The sequence below is a fragment of the Protopterus annectens genome, chromosome 3.part0 (genome assembly GCF_019279795.1).
Source record: "Protopterus annectens isolate FY-2018-M chromosome 3.part0, PAN1.0, whole genome shotgun sequence".
Lineage (NCBI taxonomy): Eukaryota > Metazoa > Chordata > Ceratodontiformes > Protopteridae > Protopterus > Protopterus annectens.
Window position 1 is genome coordinate 879,699,331 of NC_056731.1, and position 24,177 is coordinate 879,723,507.

Here is a 24,177-nt window from a genome sequence, read left to right on the forward strand (position 1 = left end):
TCCACAAACCTCACCCAAGCCAGACTATCACCACGGACGCCTCAGACCTAGGCTGGGGGGCACACATGGTGGGCAAGTGTATACAAGGCCTATGGACACAAGACCAGCTGAACCTACATATAAATCAAAAAGAGATGCTGGCAGTGAAACAGGCACTTCTGACATTCAGACCTTTTCTTCAACAAGGTCATTTGCTGATAAGGACGGACAACACCACAGTCATGTGGTATATCAACAAACAAGGAGGCACACACTCATATCCTCTATGCCGGATGGCAATGGACCTGTGGAATGTGGCCCTGAACCACAACATTCAACTCCAGGCCAAATTTGTGCCAGGAAAAGAAAATTCACTAGCAGACGCCTTAAGCAGAACTACCACGGATGCCCACGAATGGATGCTGCATCCAGACATCTTCAAAACCATTACAAAGAAATGGGGACTACCAGAAGTAGACCTGTTCGCATCCCCACACAACCACCAATTGAGGAAATTCTGCACAAGGACATACCATCCACTGGCTTGGAGGGTGGACTCCCTATCCTTCAGTTGGGAAAACCTAACAGCATACGCATTCCCACCTCTTCCTTTGATGCACAAAGTGCTACTGAAGATCAAAGAAGATCACCCAAGGATCATCCTGATAGCTCCAGACTGGCCGAGGCAGCATTGGTACCCGCTACTGAGGAGTGTGTCTCGGACACACGCATGGCCTCTACCTCTAGTTCCTTTACTACTAACACAGAACAACTACAAGATCCTTCATCCAAACTTGAAAACACTGCAGCTAGCTGCTTGGAATATTACATAAAGCAAAATAACCCAGATTTATCTCAGAGGGTTAAAGACATTATCCTGGAGGCTCGCAGACCCTCCACAAGGAAGACTTATTCAGCCAAATGGAAAAGATACCTCATTTGGAGTGCAGCAAAAGGAGAAAATGTATCATTAGCAAACATAGCTAACATCCTGGAATACTTAGCAGAACTTTTCCACAATGGCCTGTCTTACTCCTCCATTAAGATTCATGCATCAGCAATTTCAGCAGAATACAACACGGATCCTCCAGTCTTCTCTCATCCTCAACTCAGGCAGTTTCTGAGAGGAATTAAAAATGTAAAGCCTCCAAGGAAGCCACCTTTGCCTACATGGGACCTTAACTTTGTGCTGGAAAAGTTAACACTTCTCCCTTTCGAACCAGCAGCAACAGCAGAATTACAGTTCTTATCTTGGAAAACTGCTTTCCTGCTTGCAATCACTTCAGCAAGAAGGGTTTCTGAATTACAGGCATTGATGGCAGTACAGCCCTTTCTTACCTTCCATCAGGATAGAGTGTCCTTGAGAACTAATCCTACTTTTATGCCAAAAGTGGTCTCCAGGGTATCTTTGAACCAAGCAATCTACCTGCCAACATTTTTCCCCAACCCACAGAACAGGGGGGAAAGACTACTACATACATTGGATGTACACAGGCAATTGCGCTATTATCTGGACAGAACCAAGACCAACAGAAAGACTGACCAGCTTCTAGTAGCATATGCATCAGGAATGGAAGGAAAAGCAATTTCAAAACAAATCTCAAAATGGATAGGAAATTGCATTAGATTTTGTTACTCTTTTCATGGAAAGACAACTCCAGAAAACATCAGACCGCACTCCACAAGGGCTACAGCCACTACTACAGCTTTCCTATGAGGAGTGGCTACCAAAGACATTTTAGAAGCTGCTACTTGGAGCTCCGTGCATACATTTGCCAAGCATTATAATCTACCTTTATACTCCAGATCCCGAGCAGGTTTTGCAACTGCTGTTTTGCAAGGGATCTTATCTACACCATAATCATCTTAGTGCCTCCACCCCCAGTTTGGCTATGGTATTCTACCCATATGTTAGGACTGCAGATGCATCCTTGAAGGACATAGTACAGTTTTGTACCTACCATAAATGTAGATGTCCGAGAGGTATGCATCTGCAGTCAGGATTACCCACCCTCCTTCCCCTCTGTGGTACTCCTAGGGTATTTGCCCATCTAGTAGCTAGCTGGGGGAATCTATTATGGTGTATTTGTTTGTATTTGTTTGTATATATGTATATACATGCTTATATTGTTTGCTCTCTACTGTTTGGAACCATTTGCATTTATCCAAATTTAGCCTTCCTAGAGGGCACCTGGCATCTGGGGCAAGAAACACTGAGGAAAATGGCGTCGGCTGATGCCTTTATACCCAATTCACAGCAGCTATGACGTCGGGTGAAGTGCGACATCAGCCGAGGCCAGACCCAGACTTTGGAATCCGGCCGACCGAAGGGCTGCCTGAGGCAGGACAACCCATATGTTAGGACTGCAGATGCATACCTCTCGGACATCTACATTTATGGTAGGTACAAAACTGTACTTTTTGGATTAGGTGGTGAAGTAGTTGCCTATGGATGCATTTTTCCATTATTTTTGCCAGTGGAGAGAGTAAAGCTATGGGACGATAGTTTGAAAAGTCATTAGTTTCCACCTTTATGTAGGGGGATAATGTGAGAGATTTTCCAGATAGTTGGAATGGTACCTTCATTTATGGTTCTGTTAATCAGTAGGGAAATGGGATAGGCTATGGCTTTAGCTCCTTTTTGCAGGTATTCTGCAGGTAGTTGGTCAGCTGAGGGGGTGGTAGGTTTTAGTTTTTGGAGAAGGGAGCAAATGAAGGAAGTTGAAACTGGTTGTAACTGAAATAAAGGAAGTGGGCTAGTAGTAGACGTTGGCAGATTTGAGGTACCTGGAGATAGTTGACTAGCAAGAGTTTGGATGGTGTCTGTGAAGAAGGAATTGAAGGTGTTGGCAGTTTGTGTGGGATTCTCAGGGTTAGAGCCTTGTGGGTTTGGCATAATAGATTGATATGGGTTTAGTAATTTGTTAATGCTAGTCCAAAACTTTTGTGGATTATTTTGGTGAGTTTGCTGTACTTGGAAGTAAAAGTTTCTTTTATCTAAGAGGATAGCTTTTTTGTATTATTTCTAAGTTGTCTAAAGTTTTGATGGTCTGTAGGATTCTTAGTAGTACGCCATTTAGCCCAGGATTTGTTTCTAAGAAGGATTTTTTGCCTAGAAGCTTTTGAGAGCCTTGGGGCAGGTTTAGTCTTATTTCTAATAGAGCGTGTCGGGGCGTGGTGGTCAAGGATGGCTAAGAATGTGGAATTAAAGTATTGTACGGCTTCATCTAGTGGGAGGTATTTTAGTGGTGTCCAATTATACTGCTTGAGTTCTGTTTGGAAAAGTTTAGAAAATCAAGAGAGTTATTACGTGTGTGTGTGTGTGTGTGTGTGTGTGTGTGTGTGTGTGTGTGTGTGTGTGTGTGAACGGACTTGGAGATCTATTTTGGACTTCTCTTTCCTCAATATTTTCCTGAAAGTTTCAAGAGCTTGACCAGTCAGTCCTTGCTTATAGTGAGTCTTCCTCAGGCTTACTTGGAGACTTTGGAGTTAAACAACACCTATCCATATTCCTGTTTTTGTGTGTCTTCATATTACTTTCATTTTTCTGCTTTACCCTTTTGTCTTTCTACTGCCGTAAGGGTATTTACAAGTTATCTAACTCCTGTCTGTTTTTTGCAGACTTCAAGCTATTCAGATATTTCCTTCTCTAAATGATCTTCTCATTCAGGCTTTTTGTCCGAGTTCCTGAATAAACACCTTGTTAATGACAGTTTTTCTTTCAGATGGCAAGGTTATTTTCTTGATGGATTACTTTTAGGGCCTCCTTTTTTTGAATATGACATCTGTAAGAGAGGTCTTCAGAGCTATAGACTACATGGCATCAGTGATTCTTAAGGTTCATTTTGCCAGACTCCACATGAGGAAGATGCAGTGGTTTCAGAAGTTAGTTTGAACTTAGTAACTTAGTATTGCCATCCATTACCTTTCAGAAGTTACCTTTGCCTTTCATTAAGGAGCAGTTTTCCTGGTGGAAAGAACAGGTTTCACTCAAATGTCTCTCTGTTTCATCCTCCTTGCCAAGATCTGTTCACAGATGCCTTGGATCTGGCATGGGGTGCTTATTCAAGGACATCTGGGTTCAAGGGAATTGGTCGCGCAAGGAAAGAAGCAACCACTTCAGTATAGTAAATGAAGACACTTTTAGTTCTTGAGACTCTGCATCACATCTGGACTTCAGATCCCCTTCAGGTCTTCACAATCAATTTTTTTGTAAAGTCTTGTGGGCTTTTTTCTTTATAAGTTGGGATGTCCTTCTATTCTCGTGCTGCGGTATTCTAACATGTGGGATCCTCCGCCTGAGGCGACCTGAACGTCCGGCTCATATACAAAAACTTATCCTGGCTGCTGTATGATGCATGGGACATCACTCTCAGAGACCATAAACCGTGAGCCCTAAATGCGACGTCCGCATGCACAGACCTCAGAACTTCTCTGCCACCAGTCAAGCATCAGCTCGTTTGTTTTGCTCCACGCAAGTGACTCCTGAAAAAGATAAGTACCCTGTTGGGGAATTTTTTTTCCCCTTTCTCTGCTAGCTTAGGTTGCTGTATAATTTATCTTTAGCTGGTTCCATCCATGTCATCTAGGAAGGGAAAATGTAAGTGTGGTCTAGAAATTCCGCACAAAGCCACAACCTCTGCTTATTTTACTTAGGACCTTCCCACGACTATAAAGTGTGCTCCATCTGCCAGTCATTTATTCCTAAAACACTGTACAGCAGTCTCGCAGCCCCAAAGCTTTTTGTTGAGAACCAGTGACTCCAATGTCTTGCCTTAGGTATGGAATTGGAACCGACCGTCTCTGTAGAACTGCGAAAAAGAAGGCCAAAGTAGTTAGGCCAGATACTACGCCTCTGTGTATGAATGTCCCTCCAGCTGTCTGTCTACAGGCTGAGGTATGTCTGATAGGCTTGGTGACTTCAGTGGCTACCGCTTTGGATGCCACCCTTGTTTCTCCAGCCTGCACATCTGTGATGTTACCAGTGAGGTCATCCTCTGATGTTGGGGGGAACCAGGTTCGCCCAAACAGCTAGAGTTACCATCCGTTACCAAGGAAGGCACTTCTAATCCTAGGCTGACGTCAGATAATAGGCCTTCACGTACTCAGCCAAGACCGAAGACTCCTCTGAAAAGGAAACTGAAGTCTAAGCATCTGTCTCCATCATAAGATTTGCCTGATTGGCAAGCATTTTCCCAGTCTCTTTTTCAGGCCTTCTTGGCCCTGAGGTCTGCTTCATCACAGACTCCTGCTGCTCTTCCAGCTTTGAGCCCCAGGCCTGCTTCTGCTGGCCCATTGCCACATCCATAGTCCCATAAGGAAGATTCTTCTTCTTCTGAGTGCCTCTCCTATGCCTTACAGCTGGCTTCTCCCCTAAAATACTGCTCTCCTGATGAGGATTCCGTGGAAGGTGATTCTCTACCCGAGGACATCACCTTTTGGGATACTATTTCCAAAATGATGGAATACTTTAAATGGGATTCCTCACAAATGACATAAGTACAAAACAGGTATTACAAGTTTCTGCAGAAGGAATTACTCTCCCCCTCAGCTATACCTCCAGTAATCCCAGCCTATTTGGACACTTTTGCCTCAGCTTCCAAGACTCCAGAGTCTCAGCCACCTGCCCCTAAGAGACCAGATAGGGTCTGTAAAGTCCCTGATGACTTCAAATTGCTTATTAAACCTCCCATGGCAGACCCAGCCGTTATTGCTGTCTGAGCAGGCAAACAATCCAGGCAGCTACCCTCTTCTTCCCTACTGCCATCAGATAAAGACAGGTTAGGAAAGAACATTTATACTTCTTTAACCCTGGTCTTTAGAGGCATTAATTACCAAACTCATACGGTAAAATATGCTTTAGACCTAGTTTCATAAGCCATGAATCTGCTGTCCTCCTATTCAGATTCTCCGACTAAACCACAAGTTGCCTCTAAACTTTCCGTAGCTGCACAAGTCACTAGACACTCCATTAAATGCAGGTATGATGCTGCAGAAGCATCAGCTAGGTCATCTGTATCAGCATCAGTCCTTCGTAGGTACTCCTGGCTCCGGCTACAGCCACTGCCAGATGACTTCGAAAACAAGATTATGAATGCCCCTCTTGAAAATAAGTTCCTCTTTGAAAAACAGTCAGCAGAATTATTCAGAAGTCTGCAGGAAAAGAGCAAGGAGCTTTAGGACCTCAGCCACGTCTTTGTATCGACAGTGCCTAGGTTTCACAGAAACTACCCTGCCAAACCAAGTTTTGTCAGGAAGGCCTCTGCACTTTCTACCTCCAAATCCAGAAAAGGTGTCGGGAATCCTTCCTCTTCCAGACCTAGCTTCTCTCAAACTAATCAAAGACAGCACTTTCCTGACAGACCTAACAATGCGTGACTGTCAAAACCCCCTTACCACCTTCCCCTTTCTGGCCGCCTCTCTCACTGTCTTCCCCTGTGGCAACAACAACTCACCTCAAACAACTGGATTCTATCAGTTGTGGAGAAAGGGTATTTTATAACTTGGCAGGACAAACCTTCCCCAAAAGGTATACCCCTGGCTCCAAACAACCAAATCCATCTCATCCCTCAAGTGATTCAAAATCTGGTCCTACAGGGAACAATAGAAAGGGTGCCCCCAGGACAGGAAGTTCAAGGCTTCTATTCCAGGCTCTTCCTAGTCCCAAGAAAGGAGGGCCCATGAAGACCCATCCTGGACCTGTCTCTTCTAAACCCCTTTCTGTATGTACCCTCTTTCTGCATGCTGTCCCTGCAAACCCTTTTTCCACTCTTGACACCCAGTTCCTTCATGGCCACTTAGACCTGAAGGAGGCTTATCTTCACATCCCTATCCACCCAGCATTTTACAAATTCCAGCGCTTTGCAGTGCAATCTTTGCACTATCAGTTTACTGCATTGCTCTTTGGTTTGTCTACAGCACCAAGGGTATTTACAAAATGTCTAGCCCCCTAAGTGGCCTTTTACAGAACAAAAGGCATTCAAATCTTCCCATACTTGGACGACCTCCTCATCCAGGCAGAGGATCCAAGTAGCCTGCAAAGACACCTTCAATTCACTATCTCCCTCCTCGAAAGCCTGGGCTTCACAGTCAGCCATCTCAAGTCCTCCCTTATTCCTTCCCAAGACCAGATTTTTTTGGGCTGCAGAATAAGAATGAATTTGATGAAGGCCTTTCTCCCACCAGAAAAGGTCACTTCACTGACCAACTTCTTTCAAAAACTGTTCCTAGTCAACTGCATTTCAGCCAGGCAATTCCTTTGCCTCCTGGGTCTGATGGCAGCCACTCTCCTCATGTTACCTCTTGCCAGGCTACACATCAAAAAGTTTCAATGGTTTTTGAAGAATGTATGTTCCCAGCATGCCCATCCACTAGAGTTTCAGGGGCCATTCCTTCACTGTCTAAAGAAAGAAATCAGGTGGTGGATTCAGCAAATTCATCTGAACCTAGGACTTCCTTTATAGCCTCTCATTGTAGTTCAACAGATGTACACAGATGCATCAGATCTGGGGTGTGGGGGTGGGGTCTTAGCATCTGGCAGCAAACCTTGATGGATGTCATTTTGGAAGCGAGAAGACCTAGTACTAGAAAATCTTATGCTGACATATGGAAAAGATTCTGTGCCGGAATCAGTCTCAAGGGATGAGCACAGCAGTGCCCAATTTACCTCAGATTTTGCAATACTTAACTGAGATGCTTCACAAGGGCCTGTCTTTTTCTTCCATAAAAATCCATGCCTCAGCCATTTCACCTCATTACAACATAGAACCCCCTCCCCCTTCTCTCATCCTCTGCTAAAGCAGTATCTCAGAGGGGAAAAAAACTTGAGGCCACCCAGGAGAGCTCCAACCCCTGCCTGGGACCTTAACTTTGTACTGGAGAAACTCACTCTACCTCCTTTCGAGCCAGCTGCTACTGCAGACTTAAAATTTCTTTCCTGGAAAACAGTCTTCCTTTTAGCAATCACTTTGGCTAGAAGGATTTCTGAATAACAGGCCCTTATGGCAGTGGAGCCTTTCATCATCTTTCATGCGGACAGGGTGTCACTCAGGACCATTCCATCGTTCATGCCCAAGGTGGTATCCAGTGTGGCTCTTAATCAGTCCATTAATTTGCCAACTTTTTTTCCCAATCCACAGAACAAGGGGGAGTGAATTCTGCATTCATTGGATGTACACAGACAACTTAGATTTTACTTGGACAGGACTAAATCTCGAAGAAGATCTGAACAACTGCTGGTAGCATTTGCTGCAGGGGCAGAGGGAAAGGCTATTTCAAAGCAAACCATTTCCAAATGGATAAGCCATTGTATTCATTTCTGTTAAAACCTGGAACAGCCTTCCAAGCCAACTAACCTCACTATCCTCAGTTAACCTATTTAAAAGCAAGCTCAAACCCTACCTCAGATCACACTAGCTATGCCCCTGTGATAACCCAGACTAACCACCATGCCCTTTTCTAGATTCCCTTGATTCCTAGCCTCTTATGAACATTATCTTGTGTTTACTCGCTGAACGTGTGCTTGACCATTCTGAGGATTTTTCCTCATGTAAATATGTATATACTGTTGAATGACTAACCATTCTCATATAAGACCACAACTCTTGTGAGACTGAACACTATAATTGTATCCTTGTATTTTGCTTTTGTATACTCTATCCATTTAACGCTAGTGTTTTTCTTTTAATATTTTGTGTGACTTTAGTATCTCTTAGATATAATTTCCATTATTAATTCAAACTACTGTTGTATCTAGGTTAATTTTACATCAGGTTTTTCCCTATTGGAATACAGAATATCAGGTTTTTCCCTATTGGAATACAGAATATAAAATCCTAGATATTAATATGTTATAAAGTTTTGTAATGTATCAATTTCTATTGTAAATATCATTGTCTTGTCCTGTTTGGTTGTTGTTTGTGGAGCTTTTCTCCCCGGGCCTCCACTGAAAATGGGCATATATCCAGCTGGAGTAGCCCGGTCAACAAATGTAATATAAATAAAAAATAAATAAAATAAGCACCATGGAAAACCTATCCCCCAGGGGATCAGATCCCATTCCACCAGGGCTGCATCTACTTCTGCAGCCTTTCTCAGAGGTGTTCCAACCAGGGATATTCTAGAAGCTGCTACCTGGAGTTCAGTTCATACTTTCACCAAGTACGATCATTTACCAATTTTCTCTAAATCCAGAGCTGGCTTTGCCACTGCTGTTTTGCAGGGCCTTATAGTCTATCCTAATGCTGTATAAATCCTTCTTCCCAACCATAGCTTTGAGAATCTACCCAGATGTAACGACTGCAACATTGAAACCTGAAGAACATAGTACAGTTGTGTACACTTACCATAAATGTAGATGTTCGAGTGTATTCACTGTTGCAGTCCTAGTTACCCTCCCTCCAGCCCCCTGTTCTTTCTTTTACTATGCCTCTCCTTTCCTACACTTAAAAGCCTTTTTGGTGTATTTGCTTTTGTTTGGAGGTATATTTTTGTGTTTTAAATTATTTATATATATTTTGCTCCCCTTTTGGGGGGCACCTCACATCTGAGGCAAGAAAAACTGATGTAATGGCGTCAGCTGCATGTTTTATACCCCTGATGACCTGACGTCATGGAAGAAGGGACAGCAACCGACGCAGGACCCAAGACTTTGTTAATCCGGCCGACGGAGGGCAACCTGCCAACAAATTACCCAAATGTAATGACTGCAACAGTGAATAGACTCGAACATCTACATTTATGGTAAGTGTACACAACTGTACTTTCGCCGACTCTTGAAATTTTTGTTTTCGAGTTTCAGAACCAAAGTCTTCAACTCAAGCTAAGTACCCCATTGGGGAAACTTTTTCTTGCTCCTTACCGATGTCAGTAAAAGTTAATAATTGCATTACTTGTGGAAAGCAAATATCTCATGAAGATTTTCATTCGTACTGTATTCCTTGCCTAGGCCCTGACTATGACATACTTTGCTGTCGGTTTTGTGCTTTATTTAATCAGCGCACCATCCATCGTCGGTATATTTTCGCCTCTAAATATTTCGGTTCTCAGTTTAATTATCCAGAAATGTCTTCGGTTAGCCATCTGACTACGAGGATTCCAAAAAATTGCAAAGATAACGATGGAGACAGGCCGCCGAGGTCCAAAATGGCCGACGACGCTTCTCCTAAGCCAGTCGCCAGTTTGCCGGTAGTCAGTGAGGCGCTTTCGCAGCTCCTGATACCCGCTACTTCTGATTCGCAGGCCTCTACTGAGACCCATTCAGAGTTTGGTATGCTGCGAGATGCTTCAACTATGGAACCCGCGGATGTCTCTACCTTAGATGGGTCTGGAGCCGCTGTGCAGGCACCGGCTTCTGAGGGTGTATTCAGGCCTACAGACTTGCATATTAAACCTATGCCTCCTTATTTACTTAGGCCTAAATCTTGATCTATGCCTAAAAAAAATTACGCCCAGGCCACATGCTCAGGCCTCTATGCCTAAAAAACAAATAAGAATGGCTGAAGATCTAATAACTGTAATCAGGGGTAGCCAACCCCCCCCCCCCCCCAAGAGGCCTAGGACTGAAGTTGATTATGAATCTTCTGATCAGGATTCTGTTTTTTCTGATTCTTCTGATGATCTGGATCTACCCTTTTCTACTTATGAAGATTCTGATGCAGAGGACTCCATTCCCTCTGCTTCCCCTCCTGAGGATTTTTCTTTTGGGTAAACCTTACATACTCTAAGGACGCATTTCCACTGGGAAAGCCAGGATTTTTCTGATTCAAAAAAGAGGTTTAGGGATTTCCTTCTCCTACCTCAGCATAGGCCTTTAGCTATTCCTCCTGTCCTAGACATTGTTGATGATGCCTTTTCGGAATCTAGTTTGGCCCCTGATTCCCTGCCTCCTGCTCCCAGAAAACCTGACAGATACTACAGGGTCCCTGAGTCCCACAAGTTCCTTTTTAAAAATCTTATTGCAGATCCAGAGGCTATTTCACAGGGGCCCAAGGGCATTAAGGCTTCTACTGCTAAAAATCCTACCCCTTCTGATAGAGACTCCACTTGGCCATTAGGGCTTTAAACTGCCAGTTTCATATGTTAAAATGTCAGCAACATGTTATTGGACTGCTTTAACAGAAAATTATGTTGATTCCTGACTGTGTGGAAAATAAAGAATTACAGGATTTAATGCATTTTGCTGAACAAGTTGGAAAACATACTTTGCAATGTGGTTTTGATTGATTAGAGGCCTCTTACAGGGCTGCTGTTAATGGGTCTGTGCTCAGAAGGCATGCTTTGCTTAAAGAGCAATCTTTGCCTGATCATGTTAAAGCTAAATTGTTGGATGCTCCTTTAAATCAGGACCGCCTGTTTGGCAACAAGGCTGGGGAAGTTCTTAAAAAGATGGAAGATGAAGCTAAATCTATGCAAACTGTTAAATATTTTTTTACAAGTGCAGCCTCCTAGATTTAGTAGGCACTGGCCCTCTAAGAATTGGTCCTTTCCAGCCCCTTCCATGTCTTCTCAAGCCAAACCCAGACACAGCAAAAACCCCAGGTTTCAGTCCAAGGGGACACACAGGACTAAGCAGTGGGGGGGCCTCCACTTCCAAATCTGGGAATAATAAGACCCCCCCCCCCCATGGTAAACTGTCTCAATGACTTCCTTTTAAAATTTCCAAGCACTTATCAACTGACTGCCCCTTTGGGGGGGGGGGAGATTGCTCTTCATGCAAAGAACTGGGAGCTCATTACCCAGGACAAATAGGTTTTAAATATAGTGTCCCAGGATACAGATTTCACTTCCACACGTTGCCAACACCAAGCGGGTGGCCGGACCTACCCCCAAATCAGTGGGCAGATGCCCCAAAACAAGTACTTTCTCTATTAAGCATGGGGGCTATTCAGCTGGTACCAGAAGAGGAAAAGGGACAAGGGTTCTACTCAAGACTTTTCCTGGTACCCAGAAAAGACAATTCATGGCATCCTATCCTGGACCTGTCTACTCTAAACACCTTTTTGGAGATTCCAAAATTCAAGATGCTGACTCTTCACCAATTATTTCCTGTGCTAGGCAAAGATGCCTGGTTGGCAACACTAGATTTAAAAGAAGCATACCTGCACATCCCAATCAGGGAATCTTGCAGAAGATACCTACGCTTCAAAGCAGGCTACACGCACTATCAGTTCCCTGCACTGCCCTTTGGCTTATCTACTGCTCCCAGGGTATTCACAAAGTGCCTAGCTCCAGTTATTGCATTTTGCAGGCAAAGAAATATTCAAATATACCCATACCTGGACGATTGTCTAATTCAGGCAGAAAGCCAGGACATACTTTTGAATCATCTGGCCTTTGTACAAAGGGTTCTAACATGTCTGGGGTACACCATAAACAAAAAGAAATCACACCTGGTACCCTGTCAACAAATTATATTCCTGGGAGCAAGCTTGAATACAACTTCCCAGATGGCTTTCCTCACGCCAGAGAAACAAATCCATTTGACAACCTACTTCAAACAAATGGCCACGAAAACCCTGCTATTTGCAAAACAAATACTGCAAGCCTTAGGGTTCATGGCCTCCTGCATTCTTCTAATTCCATATGCAAGACTGCATATGAGGAAACTACAGTGGTATCTAAAAAGCCTATGGTGTCAACATTCTCAAGACCTAGAAACAATGATTCCTATCATACCTTGCCTACGCCTAGAATTCCTTTGGTGGGCAGAGGCCTGCCACCAAAACAAGGGACTATCTTTCACACCACCCCCTGCCGCCCAAACCCTAACAACAGACTCATCAGACTATGCATGGGGGGCTTACCAGGCAGGGAAGTGCATTTAGGGCAAATGGTACCCAAGTCAAATGCACCTGCATATCAATCAAAAAGAAATGTTAGCTGTACAGAATGCTCTGACAGCCTTCAAGGACCACATTCTTCCAGGATAACTAATGGTAAAGACGGACAACACCACTGTTATGTGGTACATAAACAAGCGGGGGTACACATTCTTGCCCCCTCTGCAGACTAGCCATGGCATTGTGGAACACTGCCTTGAGCTACCAAGTGCACCTACAAGCTCAATTCCTGCCAGGAAAATTAAATACACTGGCAGACTGACTAAGCAGAAACCTCATGGACCCACACGAGTGGAAACTGGAACCAAGGATTTTCAACGTGTTGACAAGCAAATGGGGGAGCCCAGACATAGATCTTTTTGCCTCTCCCCAGAACTACCAATTGGACATATTTTGCACAAGGACTCCCCACAAACAAGCCTGGAAAGTGGATGCTCTGATCTTTTTGCCTCTCCCCAGAACTACCAATTGGACAAATTTTGTACAAGGACTCCCCACAAACAAGCCTGGAAAGTGGATGTTCTGTCCTTCAGCTGGAAAAACCTATCAGTCTGTGCCCCCCCCCCCCCACCTCTGCTCTCCAAAGTACTACTAAAAATCAAACATGACAAACCAAGGATGATTTTGATTGCTCCAGACTGGCCGCGCCAACACTGGTACCCCCTCCTGCGCAGTGTGTCATGGTTATCTCCATGGCACCTGCCTCGGACACCTTCCCAGCTGTCTCAGCAGGAGAACCAGATTCTGCACCCTCAGCTTCTAACACTGAACCTTGCAGCCTGGCTAATTACTTAATCTCTCCTTTACCATCCCTCATTTTAGGGGCAAGGAGACCTAGTACCAGAAAATCTTATGCTGAAAAATGGAAAAGTTTCTGTGCCTGGAACCAGTCTCAAGGGATGAGCACAGCAGCACCCAATTTACCTCAGATTTTACAATACTTAACTGAGATGCTTCACAAGGGCATGTCCTTTTCCTCCATTAAAAACCAAGCCTCAGCCATTTCAGCTCATTATAACACAGAACCTCCTTGTGCTCAAGCAGTTCCTCAGAGGGGCTAAAAATTTGAGACCACCCAGGAGAGCTCCAACCCCAGTCTGGGACCTTAACTTTGTCTTGGAGAAACTCACTCTACATCCTTTTGATCCAGCTGCTACTGCAGACTTAAATTTTCTCTCTTGGAAAACAGCTTTCCTTTTAGCAATCACTTCAGCTAGAAGGGTATCTGAATTACAGGCACTTATGGCAGTGGAGCCATTCATCATCTTTCATGCGGACAGAAAGAACCAATCCATCCTTCATGCCCAAGGTAGTATCCAGTGTGGCTCTTAATCAGTCCATTCATTTGCCAACCTTCATTCCCAATCCACAGAATAAAGGGGAACGGATACGGCATTCCTTAGATGTGCACAGACAACTTAGATTCTACTTGGACAGGACTAAACCTCAAAGGAAGTCTGAACAACTGCTGGTGGCATTTGCTGCAGAGGGGAAGGCTATTTCAAAGCAAACCATTTCTAAATGGATAAGCCATCGCATTCATTTCTGCTGTAAGCACCATGGAAAACCTATCCCCCAGGGGATCAGACCGCACTCCACCAGGGCTGCATCTACCTCTACAGCCTTTCTCAGAGGCATCCCTACTAAGGACATCCTAGAAACTGCTACCTGGAGTTCTGTACATACTTTCACCAAGCATTATCATTTGCCAATTTTCTCTAAATCCAGAGCTGGCTTTGCCACTGCAGTCTTGCAGGGCCTTATAGCTGGCCCTAATGCTATCTAAATTCCTCCTCCCAACCATAGCTTTGGGAATCTAGCCAAATGTAATGGCTGCAACAGTGAAACACGAGGAACGTAGTACAGTTGTGTACACTTACCATAAATGCAGATGTTCGACTGTATTCACTGTTGCAGTCCTGGTTACCCTCCCTCCAGCCCCCTAACTTCTTTTGGCTATACCTCTACTTTCCTTTACTATGCTTAAAAGCCTTTTTGGTGTATTTGCTTTTTTGTTGGAGGTATATCTTTGTAGTTTTATGTTTATTTGCTCCCCATTAGGGGGGCACCTGACATCTGGGGCAAGAAAAACTGATGTAATGGCGTTGGCTGCATTTTTTATACCCCTGACGTCATGGAAGAAGGGACAGCAACCGACGCAGGACCCAAGACTTTGTTAATTAGGCCGACTGAGGGCTACCTGCAAGCAGATAATCCAAATGTAATGACTGCAACAGTGAATACATTCGAACATCTATATTTATGGTAAGTGTACACAACTGTACTTTTTCCTAGCACTCATACTGTCTGCTGTTACGTACCCAATTAGAGAATGACAGATCACTTGCACTTCTCTTATGAATATGACAGCACAGAAAAAAAGGTAATTTTCTGTCACATTATTTGTATTTATACACACACACACACACACACACACACACACACACACACACACACACACACACACACACACACACACACACACACACACACACATAATTTCAAGGAATGCTAGTATACCTACAGCATGTCTTATGTTGTATTGATGGAAAGTAACTTAAGTAATTTTACACACCTGAACATGAATAGGGGTTGTCACAGATGATATGGTGTTTCCTGGAATAAACTTGGTGTTTTACCATGTGCATTGTTCCTGGTAACCACCAGCAGGTCTGAGAAAAGATTATATCATACAGAGTTCACTGACAGGTCACATAGTAAACATTACATGCACTGATTACATTTTCTACTAGAAGTTTCCTGGATGGCATCAGTGCCAACACTGCAGAGGAGTTCCGAGTCACAAATAGCATGTGTATCCTCTTACACAGTTACTAATTAGTGGTTAAGAGAAAGAGCTGCCTATTAACAAAGTGCATTCTGCAGAAATTAGATTGATTATTGTTTATTCCATTTGCAGTAACATTAGTCTTGAGGAGCTTTACTTCTTTTAACACTGACAAATGAAAATGTGCGCATATGTAGAGGGTTAATTCCAAAAATGCAAGTCCTGCCCCTTTTTTCTTTTTAAACTTTTTGTCAGCACGTGGATGTTGTAGATTATTTATTACAACTACTGTAACAATGTACTTAACGTTTTTTTCTTTATTAATGAAAGATTTGCTAACATATAGTCAGGATGGAGAAGTAGCTTATTCTCTGATGTTCAGGGTAGGTATTTGATGTTTGGTTGATCAGTGTTCAGATAATCGTTGGCCAATCCAAAGCCACTATTTTGCAGTCTAAAGTCTATGCCCAGGATGCCACCCAACAATGTCCCAATATTATTACACATGTAAAGTGATTGACATTTTCTTCAAGCAGCATTATTTTTCTTTCTACATTTTATTCTGCCATGGTCTCCTTCTGGTGTTCTTAAGAGGTTTCTTGCATCAGAATGTTTGATTTCTCCTGGACTTGTTATAAGATGCTTAGAAATCTTTGCCACTGCCTGGAACCATGTCAGATGTTCACTTGGAATAATATAATACTGATAAGTAAATACTTTTAAAAGAGATTTACTGAAGTTAATCAACCTAAATGTCACTGGCCTGTGTAGAATGCAGCTCAAAATGATGACTTTTTTAGCTTTCAATGTGTATGACAAGACCCTGATGTGATAATTTTGCAAGAAAAATACCTACTACTGGTCTTTTTCTTAAGAAACAAGAATAGCAGTAGCCAATTACATTTTGCTGCATAGACTGAATTAAACATTTGTAGTTGTTTCATTTGCAAGTTCAGTTTCATCAAAGGGGAAATTCTGCCTATTGACTCTATGTAACGTATTTGAGATGGTCACATAGGCTGTTGACAGTGGTCATGCTGTTCACAAATAGCGTATCTTGATCTTGCCAAAATGTTTGACATCATACCCTGTATATGCATTGTAAGTAAACCAAATGCTTTAAATGTAGATCTTTATGTGATAAAATGGATGCAAACTGGCTAAAAGGCAGAAACCACATAGTTTGTGTGGCAGGTATTGGCAGAACACCCAGAGCTCTGTACCAGCACCCCTTCTTTTCAGAATTTACTTTTTTGAACTCCAAACTCAAGAATCAGAACCTCTGGTTAACTAGGTTTGCAGATGACTGCAAACTGTGTGTTACAGACAAGATCCTGTTTTGACACCTGTACCTTTCAGAAAGAACTTGGTCTCGTTAAAATTAGTTATGTTGCAGATGGGTTCCAGTTAAGGACAAAAATGTGTAGTATGATTTCATTTTGCATACAACCCCTACCCTCAACATAGTAGTAAGTAAAAATGTAGTCAGGTTACCTGGACACCCGAGTTAACGGTTCCTCTTTTTTGATCATAATGTGGCATCTGAAGTCATAAGTTCTTCTGTTTGTATCTGTGTCTTTTTTGCTTTTCCCGGTTAGGGGTCGCCACAGCAGAACTCTGGTCCGCTAATGATTGGCAGTTGATTTTTACGTACTGGCTTGCCAGGCCTGACGCACAACCTTCAACGAAGGTACGCCCATTCACGCATGTCTCCGCACAGAAGACACTCTAGATGAGAATCGAACCGGACAGCGTCTTACTGTGAGGCGACAACGCTACCGCAGCACCACTACCGCTGAAGTCATAAGTTCTTCTGCTTAGCATAATTACTACCATGGGTACATCATTCAGATCTAAAGATGCCATTGTTCCCTTATATTCAGCACTGATTAGACTGATTATAGAGGACAATGCCCTGCATCGGGATGTACTTCACTGGACTTATCAACTAGAGAAGCCCCAGAGGTTCCTATAACAAGATTCAATCTTAAAGACACTGAGCTACCAAGAGAGGCTAGATCTATGTTCCTTTACTCAGTATCTTATTGACTCTTTTGAGAGTCAGTCTGTGCCTCACTTATCATGCAATTATTGACTCTGTTGTTCTTGTTCTCCTATATATCTGCAAGTCTAATACTTAACTAGCACCAACACCAGGGACCTAAATCTTTACCGACATATAAGTAGAATATGATGGTGAGATAAATTAGTTAAGCTGCACCTCCGTCATCTCTGGAGTAAACTGCTCCTGTAGGTTCAGCAGTGCAGTATATTGTCATCCTTCAAACAGAACCTGGTTGACTGGACGGATGCCCTCAAATTTACTGTGAGAATTTCTTGTCCAAACCTTATTGAGAAAGGCAATACAGCCTGAGAGTGGGTATTGGCAAGGCTTTGGTGGTTCCAAAATTAAATTGCCATGAAACATCATTGAATTCTGTGAAGTTGCATATATCTAAATAGGCTAAGGACCACCCTAGAGTAAATCTTCTTGCTACAGCAAAACTACTGTTGTGCTCTTTGATTTTTAAATTTGTCAAATTTGGCTGATGCAAATTAAAATCCACAGCAGAATACTTAAATGTGCCTTGGGGTCGGGTGTACTAACCTAGAAAAAGTATGCTTTCATACAGCCTTCTCAGTTCAGGGACCCGAAATCTGAAACTCACTCGCAAGTGTATCGAAAGTTATTCCTACTGTGCAATTATTTAAAGGTTTGAAGACAAGATCAACTAGACATGTAACTGTAACTTATTCTGTTGGCTCATGAATTTCACAATACTGTATAAAAAATATCCCAGCATCCCAATGATCTCTGTGATGACTGTCCACACTGTGTGCCAAAATCATCCTCCAAAAAAGAATGCAAATCTTGTACTTGTGCAAAACACTTTTTAATGTATGTTTTTCTTCATACATGTGTCACAACATCGACATTTTACAGTGTTTCTTTTTGTATAATATTCACTAATCTACCTGCAATAGATTGTTACTCTATAATTAGAAACTTTGTACTTTTGAAAAATATCATTCAAATGCTGTCTTGTATTTAGTACATTAAACAGCTATCACTCTTATGCTTTATTGTGTTTTTTATATACCTAAATGTCTATGTCAGTCCTAATTCTTACTCCAGCTGTTTTAACAGTTACTCTTGTCCTGGCCTAGTTATATGTATGCTCAGCTACATTCTGCCCTGGCTTAGTTATATGTATGCTCAGCTACATTCTGTCCTGGCCTAGTTATATGTATGCTAAGCTACATTCTGCCCTGGCTTAGTTATATGTTTGCTCAGCTACATTCTGCCTTGGCTTAGGTATATGTATGCTCGGCTACATTCGGCCCTGGCTTAGTTATATGTTTGTTCAGCTACATTCTGCCCTGGCTTAGTTATATGTATGCTCGGCTACATTCGGCCTTGGCTTAGTTATATGTTTGTTCAGCTACATTCTGCCCTGGCTTAGTTATATGTATGCTTGGCTACATTCTGCCCTGGCTTAGTTTTATGTATGCTCAGCTACATTCTGCCCTGGCTTAGTTATATGTTTGCCCAGCTACATTCTGCCCTAGCTTGTTATATGTATGCTCAGCTGCATTCTGCCATGGCTTAGTTATATGTATGCTCAGCTACTTACTGCCCTGGTTGTATGCATGCTAAGCTACATTCTGCCCTGGCTTAGTTATATGTATGCTCAGCTACTTTCTGCCCTGGCCTAGTTATATGTATGCTCAGCTACATTCTGCCCTGGCCTAGTTGTATGTATACTTAACTACATTCTGCCCTGGCCCTGGCTTAGTTATATGTTTGCCCAGCTGCTTTCTGCGCTGGCCTAGTTATATGTATGCTAGGCTACTTTCTGCCCTGGCTTAGTTATATGTATGCTCAGCTACATTCTGCCCTGGCCCTGGCTTAGTTATATGTTTGCCCAGCTACATTCTGCCCTGGCCCTGGCTTAGTTATATGTATGCTCAGCTACATTCTGCCCTGGCTTGTTATATGTATGCTTAGCTACATTCTGCCCTGGCCTAGTTATATGTATGCTTAGCTACATTCTGCCCTGGCCTAGTTATATGTATGCTAAGCTAAATTCTGCCCTGGCTTAGTTATATGTATGTTCGGCTACTTTCTGCCCTGGCCTAGTTATATGTATGCTCAGCTACATTCTGCCCTGGCTTAGTTATATGTTTGCCCAGCTACATTCTGCCCTGGCTTAGTTATATGTTTGCCCAGCTACATTCTGCCCTGGCTTAGATGTTCTTCATTCCACATTGCTGCAGTCCTAACTATTGGGTAGTCCGCTGTCCCAGTCGGCCCGAATACCAAAGTATATGGCTGACGTCGGTCAAGGCGCATTAGTCTGACGTCAGGACGTCAGGGTACTAATGCGCATGACCGACGTCATATCCTCAGTCTTTTTTGCCGCATGGTCCGATGCAGAAGCAGTTTTGCGAGTGCAGGTTGGCGTTCTGAAATTTTCTGAAGTCGGAGTTTCAGACCGAATCAAAGTTGGCTAAGTACCCGTTGGGAATATTTTGGTTTTTCTTGCCTCAGTATTTAACCGGATGTCAGAAAAAGTGAATAACTGTATTTCTTATGGGAAACAGATACCTCATAGGGATTACCACACCTTGTGTATACCTTGTTTAGGGCCTGAGCACGACGTTGTTGGATGCCGCTCTTGTGCTAGATTTAACAAACGCACCATTAAGAGAAGGTTAGACTGTGCCAGGTTAGTTTTTGGGAAGCGTTGTAATTATAAAATGCCGTCGGATGCTCCGGCCCGCTTCCCAAAAGCGCAAGGACAAAGCAGCAAAGCCTAGAGTGGAAGAACCGACAGTCCCGGACGTCGGTTCTTTAGAAGGCTCAGTGGAGCCGGAGGTTCTGCCAGGAGTTTCTTTGGAGTCTCAGGGAGAGACTTTACTGTTACAGGATGTATCCTCTCAGGAGGTAGGCCAGGCTGAAGGGGCTTCTCAGGTGGCTGTTCTTCCCTCTCTCCCTAAGGTGGTTAGAGCCTCCCCTACTGTTTCCAAGGCTTCTTTGAGAGGCAGGCCAGGTTTAACTTCAGTGGGGGTTTCTCCTAGTTCTTCAGGCTCTTTGCCTAAGAAACATATGCTTAAAATGGCAGAGGATTTGATTACTATGATTAGAGGTTCCATGCCCCCTCCTGATAAGAGGCCCAGGGTGGAACCTGAGTTTGAGAGTTTTGAGCACTGTTCGGAGGCTTCTGAGTCTTCGGCTGAAGACTTGCAGGAGTATCCTCCTTATTCTGATTCTGATGTGGATGATTCTACTCCTTCAGCATCTCCTCCTGAGGATTTTTCATTTTCAGAGACTCTGCATTCCATGAGGGAGCATTTTAAATGGGAAGGTCAAGATTTCTCTGATTCCAGGAAGAGGCTTAGGGAATTCTTGTTTTACCCCAGCATAGGCCTTTAGCTATACCTCCTGTTCTGAATGTGGTGGAAGATGTTTTTGCAGAGGCTTCTCTGAACCCTGATTCTTTGCCTCCTGCCCCAGTTAAACCGGATAGGTACTATAGGGTGCCTGAAGCTCATAAGTATCTTTTAAGAGTCCTAGGGCAGACCCGAAACTGTCTCTCAGGGGCCTAAAGGTGTTAAGGCTTCTGTTGTTAAAAATCCTGTTCCTCCTGATAAAGAGGCAAGGGCTTTGGATAGATGGGGAAAGAAAGTGTATACTTCTTCCACTTTAGCCATGAGGGCGTTGAATTGCCAGTTTCACATGTTAAAATATCAAAATTATCTCCTTTCACAATTGAAGTCTAAGGTGGATGCTCTGGCAGAAGGTATTGAGTGTAAAGAGTTGCAGGATTTAGTTCATGTGTCTGAACAGGTGGGTAAGCATTCCTTGCAATGTGGTTTTGATGCTGTGCAGGCCTCCTCCAGGGTGGCTGCCACTGGTTCTGTTCTTCGTAGGCACGCCTGGTTGAGGGATCAGAATTTAGCTGAGCATGTTAAGACAAGGATTTTGGATGCTCCTTTACAGTCTGACGTGTTGTTTGGTTCGCCTGTGGAAGCTGTTTTAAAGAAAATGGAGGACAAGGCTAAGTCTATGCAAACTGTTAAAGATTTTTTGCAGGTGCAGCCTCCGAAGTTTAGTAGAAATTGGCCTACTAAGGGATGGACATATCCTGCTTATGATTCCCAGTCTAGGGGTAGGTCTAGACGTGGTAGGGGCAGAGCTCAAGGTTCATTTAGGCCTAGAACAGGCAGTTCACCTGCTCAGACTTCTGGTGAGGGCAGGGGTCAGTCCTTTCGTAAACAGACCCAATGACCTACCTTTTCAGCTGCCAGTGCATTCTCGTCTGGCAGCACCTTTGGGAGGAAGGCTGGCTCTTTTCAAAGAAAATTGGGATTTAATTACCCAAGACAGATGGGTTTTGGATATCATTCACCATGGTTACAGGTTTTATTTCCATACCTTGCCTCCTTTCAAAGGCATGCCAGACATTCCTCCTCTACAAAGAAAAGAGGCTCACAAGCAAATTTCTCTGTTACTCCAAATAGGGGCCATTCAGCCGGTTCCTGTGCCAGAAAGGGGCCTAGGATTTTACTCTCGCCTGTTCCTAGTACCAAAGAAGGGGAACACGTGGAGACCAATTTTGGATTTATCTATCCTCAACACTTATCTGGACATTCCAAAGTTCAAAATGTTGACGTTACAACAGCTTTTACCTCTGCTGGGCAAAGATCACTGGATGGTAACTTTAGATCTCAAGGAGGCTTACCTTCATGTGCCTATCAGACTAAGTTGCAGGAAGTATCTGCGTTTTCGAGCTGGAAATTCTCATTATCAGTTCTCTGCATTGCCCTTTGGCTTATCTACTGCGCCCAGAGTATTCACAAAGGTTCTGGCTCCAGTGATAGCTTACTTCAGGCTAAAAGGAATTCAAATCTATCCTTACTTGGACGACTGCCTGATTCTGGCTCAAGAAAAGGAAGACCTTTTACAGCATTTGGAATATGTGATAGCAGTGCTAAGATGCCTAGGGTATTCTGTGAACGAAATAAAGTCCAGTCTAGTACCCTCTCAAGACATGTGCTTTCTGGGTGTGAGACTGAATACAGCAGCCCAGATGGCCTTTTTAACCCCGGACAAACAAAAGAATCTTTCCATTTACTTCCATCAACTATCTCTTCAGTCCGGGCTGACTGCAAGGACAGTCCTTCAAGCCTTAGGGTTCATGGCATCTTGTATTCTGGTGCTTCCCAATGCCAAACTGCATATGAGGAAGCTGCAATGGTATCTCAAAATGTATGGACACAGCACTGCCAGGATTTGGACACTGTCATTCAAATAATACCTTGCATTCAACAGGAATTTTTGTGGTGGGCTCAGGAATGTCACCTAAACAAGGGACTCTCTCCAGAGGCGAGTCAGATTCTAACGACAGATGCCTCAGACATTGCTTGGGGAGCTCATCTAAATGGAAAGTGGATACAAGACAAGTGGCCTGCCAGACTACAGCATCTACATATCAACATGAAGGAGATGTTAGCAGTCCAGTTTGCATTAATGGCTTTCAAGGAGTTACTTCTTCCCGGGCAGGTGTTGATTCTAACAGACAACACAACTGTCATGTGGTACATCAACAAACAAGGGGGAACACATTCTTACCCGTTGTGCAGGCAAGCAATGATTTTATTGGAGACTGCGCTCAGCTTGCAACTAACTCTTCAGGCAAGGTTTCTGCCGGGAGCACAGAACTCCTTAGCAGATGTGTTAAGCAGACAAATCATGGATCCCCACGAGTGGAAACTGGATCTTCATGTATTTCAGAAATTGACAGTGTCATGGGGAACTCCAGACATAGATCTGTTCGCTTCTCCACTAAACCACCAGCTGCCAAAGTTTTGCACAAAGAGGTTTCATCACACAGCTTGGAAAGTGGATGCTCTTTCTTTCAGTTGGAAAAATCTTCATGTGTATGCCTTTCCACCTCTGCCTCTTCTTCCAAAGGTGCTCCTAAAGGTCAGACAAGACAAGCCAAGGATGATTTTAATAGCTCCAGATTGGCCTCGGCAACACTGGTACCCATTACTGAGGAGTCTGGTAAGGAAGCCTCCATGGCCTTTACCCTTGATTCCACACCTGTTGTCTCAGAGAGACGGTCACCTGCTCAATGTCAAGCTTCACTCTCTTCATCTAACAGCCTGGCATATTCTGTTTTGAAACACAGCAGGTCTCAACTTCCTCAACAAGTTTTAAATGTGATTATGGAAGCCAGAAGACCTAGTACAAGGAAAGTGTATGCAGAAAAATGGAAGAGATTTTTATTTTGGAGTGCAGCAAAGAATTTGGAGATTTCTGAGCCTAATTTGAGTGTGGCTCTTCAATATCTTACTGAGTTATTGGACAAAGGTTTGTCTTTCTCTTCCATTAAGATTCATGCTGCAGCAATTTCAGCTCACTATGATTGTGACCCACCATTGTTTTCGCATCCTTTGCTCAAGCAATTTCTTAGAGGGGCAAAGAATATAAGACCCCAATGAGAGCTCCTACTCCTGCTTGGGATCTCAATTTTGTGTTGGAGAAACTTACTCTACAACCTT